The 4,684-nt window shown below is 40.5% G+C and overlaps 1 pseudogene; it reads right to left on the bottom strand.

Moving 5' to 3' along the window:
• LOC122218348 overlaps nucleotides 1-3,273 on the bottom strand; it is a 14,978-nt pseudogene extending 11,705 nt beyond the window's left edge.
• Nucleotides 3,274-4,684: the final 1,411 nt, after the last annotated feature.

Raw genomic sequence — 4,684 nt, 5'->3', positions numbered from 1 at the left:
CTCTATAAAATAAAAATAAAATAAAATAAATAGGAAATAAAATAAATAAATAAAATAAAAAGGAAAATTTCACACAAACTCACAGTGATACTGGAAGTTTAACATACCTTTCTGAATAGTTGATAGAATAAGCAGACCAAAAAAAAAAAAAAAATCCATTAAACAGAAAAAAAAAAAAAAAACAACAACTTAAAAAACAAAGTGATCTACTTATATAGAACACCAACCCTAGGAACCACAAAGACACATTCATTCCAAGTATATATAGAATATTTACCAAAATAAACCACATGTCAGACCACAGAGCAAGTCTCAATAAATTCCAAAGAACCACTTAGAATATGTTCTCTGATCACAATGAAATTCAATGAGGACTCAACTACAGAAATACAACTAGAAACTATCCTTATTTTTAAAATTAAACAATGTATTTCAAAATCACCCATGAGTCAAAGACCTAGGAAATCAGCAAATGAAAATGAAGGTATAAACATATTGAAAAAATATGTAACATGGCTAAATCTGTACTTCGAAAGGAATTTATAGTCGTTATTGAATATATATCTGATAAGAAAGAAATCTGAAGATTATGGGATCCTTAAAGGGTATCAGTCAATGAATTTGGGGCCCACCCTGATCAAATCTGACCTCATTGTAAGTTGATTACATCTGCAAAGATTCATTTCTAAATAAGATCATATTCATAAGTATTGGGGTTAGGACTTCAACCTAACTTTTGGAGGAACACAATTCAACTTACAACACTAAGTAGTGGAAACAGGGGCCTTTCTTCCACATTTGTGTATAGATTTAATACTATCTCGATCAAAATTTAGGCAGATTTGTCATGGAAATTGATAAGCTGCTTTTATAATTTAGATGGAAATCAAAGAATTAGTTGAGGCAACTTTGAGAAAGAATAAACAAAGTCAAAGGACCTACACACACTCCAGATTGTCTAAAATAAAAAGACTGGCATTGCAAGTGTTACCAAGAATGGAAGCAATTAGAACGGTCCTGCATGCTACTGGAAGGATAAATTGGAGCAATCACGTAGAATATTGTTTGGTAGTGAGAAAACACAAAGAATCTGACAGTCCAATCATATTTAGAAGAATCAGAGAGCTTCCTCTGTAACAACAGATAATTGCCAAGGAGAAGGGTAATTGTGAGACACAAGCAAAGCAAGAACAGATTGGTGATCACCAACACCACTGTCCACATTCTTCCTTGTCATGTTAGGAGGCTGAGAGCAGTGCAGAAGGCCATCACAAACAAATGGGAGCTATTTCAGTTGTGAAACATCAGTATTTTATATTCTGATGATTCAATAGCTTAGGTACTATTTTCTTGGAAATCCTATCCCATTAAGGACACATATACCAGGTTTATTTGCAAAAAGCAATCTAAACTATGCAATGACATACTGCTAAAAAGCATTCCCTAGATAAGAATTCTCACACGAGTAAATACCATCAGCGTATCTGCAAGTCTTTCATTAGCATGTTTATAAGAGCATTTACCTGGGTCTTTTTTTTTTCTTTTCTTTTCTTTTCTTTCTTTCCCAGGCATCCCCACTAAAGGGAGAAAAATGATTGCAGGAATGCTGCTAGATCTTTCCTTACCAGGCATTTTTTTTTTTTTTTTTAATTTTATTTATTTTGAGGGAGAGAAAGCAAACAAACAGGATAGGGACAGAGAGAGTGGGGAAAGAGGGAATCCCAAGCAGGCTCCACACTGTCAGTGCAGAGCCCAATGTGGGGCTCAAACTCACAATTAGTGAGATCATAACTTGAGCCAAAACCAAGAGTCAGATGCTCAACAGACTGAACCACTCATGCACCTCCCCCCAGGCAGTATTTTTGAAAGCTGAACACATGTACAAGATACAATAATTCCACTCCTATATTTCTATTAAAACACAAAAGCATTAAATGTACACCAAAAAGGTATGTAGTCTGTATTTGTGGTAGTGAAAACAATCACAATGTCTATCAACATTAAAGACAAATTGTGATATATTTGTAAACGGAATACTAGATGGCAATGCAAATTAATTACTTCAGTATCCAACAACATGGATGAATCTTACAAACACAATGTTGAGTACAAGAAATCAGGTGTCAAACGACAGATACCATATAATTCCAGTCAGATAAAGTGCCAAAAAAAAAAAAAAAAAGGCAAAATTCATCTATGGTGTTAGATGTCAATTGGTAGTTCCTTTAAGGAAGCATTTGTTGCTTAGTAGGGGCATGGGAAGGGCTTCTGGGCTGCTGTAATACTCTAGGTCTTTAAATGGGTGGTGGTTACATCGTTGAATTCACACTCTAATAAGTTATTGGTCAGTATAGTTATGACTTATGCACTTTTCTGTATGTGTTACAATGAAATTTTTAAAAAAAAATTTTTTATGTTTGTTTTTGAGTGGGGGGGGGGGGGGGGGAAGAGATGGGCAGAGAGCAAGGGAAATCTGAAGCAGGCTCTAGGCTCTGAGCTATCAGCACAGAGCCCAAGGCAGGGATCGAACCTACAGACTATGAGATCATGACCTGAGCCAAAATTGTATGCTTAACCGACTGAGCCACCCAGGCGCCCCTATAATGAAATTTTAAAGATTTTTATTTTTAATTCCCTGGTCTCCACAAACCAAACAGTCACCATCTCATGAGTGGAGGACTTTGCTTCCTACTTCACAGAGAAAGTAGAGATCATCAGTAAAAATGCTTCTTCCTATCCTACCCAACCAATCACTCCCCCTTTCAAACTCATCTGCCCCTAAACCTAATACAGCTTTCCTTCCAAGCACAGGGGAAGAGCTAGCCCACTCCTACCCACAGAAAATGTCTCCGTCTTTGTTCGGGATTACCTCCTTGGGAGCATCATGCCATGAAGTGCCCTTCTCTCCTCTTTCTCACGGTTTGGTCCTTCCCAGTAGCATCGACATTTCTCAGCATGTCCCATTATGAAAACCATGTTGTGGTCATCCTAGGGCCCCCACTACTACTGCCCCCCTTCCTCTCCTTTCCTAGCAGAGCTACTTGGAAGATGCACCTGCACTTGCTCTATCTACTCATGGTCTTGCATTCACTATTCACATCCCCACCACCTGATTTTATCCACGTCGTTCCACCAAATACACCCTGACCACCTGCTTGCCAGGTAATAAAATGTGGGTTTCTCAGCCCTGGTCTCAACTCACTTCTCTGAAGTAGTTGGCTGCTTCCTCCTGAAAATGCTGCACATTCCTCTCTCCAGATTTTCTTGCACCATCCTGGCTATTTCTTCACTGCTTCAGCAGTTCACAGCACAGTTGTTGGCTTCTCCAAAGCTGGCAGGAGAATGCCTGCTACTGGTCACTTTTAAAGGCTACCTTATCAGGCCAGGCCCACCCAAGATAATCTCCCTTTTGATTAACTCAAAAATCAACTAATTAGGGACTTTAATTACATTTGCAAAATCCCTACCCCATTGCCGTATAAAAGTACCATGTAATGCAGTCGCAGGAGCAATACCTTATCATAGTCACAGGTTTGCCCACACTCGAGGAGTAGATTATACAAGAGTACGGGTCACTGGAGGTCACCTTGGAATTCTGCCAACCTCAAGGGCAATGGTTAGCAAAGGGCCCTAGAGAATGGATGTTTGAAAGGGAACTGGTAGGATTAATAAGAGACTTCACCTGGAAATAAGGGGGATGGATTGTTCCCTACCCAGCTCCGGGGGGTGGGGGCTTTTGGCGGGGTGGGGGGGGGGGGGAATCATTTTCTTGCCACCCCTACAGGCCACCAGAGGCCCCAAGTGCCCTGGCCCAGGACTAGGAAGTTCTGCATTGGGCAATGGTAAGCCTCCCAGATGGGAAATTTTCCCCTGAAAGGTAATGCCTCGATGGGAGTAGGGATTGGACAGAGGGGAAGTAAATCAAAGTCTGAAAATAAGAAGGTTGCCTTTAAAAAAAAAAAATTATCAAAAGGACTCCTGGGTCTTGAAAAATTGAGAGATGTTGCATTAGATATAGACAGAGGAACACAAGAATGCGTGATCAGGTCTAAGTCAGAGGAGGACAGTATGAAAGCAAGTGCAGAGGCCTGAGCAGAAGAGAGCTTCTGCACCATCTATCCAGGGTTTCTTCCCCCAAGTACAGGGTCCAAGCATAATGGGGGACAGTTCTCAGCTGCTGCTGCTTGCACCCCTACTAAGCAGCCCTCACCACAAAGAGCAGGTCTTATCCTCACAACAGCAAGTATTATGATGTTCAGCTTGCAAATGAAGAAATTTATAATGCAGATCGTTCAAACAGACTAGCTCATCAGCAGCCAAGCTGGATTTAGGCCAGACTGTCTGCCTACCAAAGGCTATACTCCTATGATGTCAAACCCCCACCAACTAATCCCAAGCACAAACTCAACCACACAAGCCTAGAGGCTTTGTAGGCATCCTTGCACTTAGGGTTCCGGGCAACTCCATGAGTAGACATTAGCTAGTCTTACAGATCAGGAAGAAGGATCAGCAAGCACCTTGTCCAAAAGCTTAAGTGTAGAACTTGACCTCAAATTCTGATCTAAGGTTAAAACGTGGATGGTCCAGGTTTGAGGGTATGCCTTTTGTAAGTGAGCTAACACAAAATCCGGAGTCTACCGATCAGGTCTGAACCTTGTTAGTTCCAAAGGGCAAAGTTTGTCTT

Source organism: Panthera leo, chromosome B1, assembly GCF_018350215.1.
Source record: "Panthera leo isolate Ple1 chromosome B1, P.leo_Ple1_pat1.1, whole genome shotgun sequence".
NCBI classification, from domain to species: domain Eukaryota; kingdom Metazoa; phylum Chordata; class Mammalia; order Carnivora; family Felidae; genus Panthera; species Panthera leo.
This window is presented reverse-complemented; position numbering and strand designations above follow the sequence as displayed.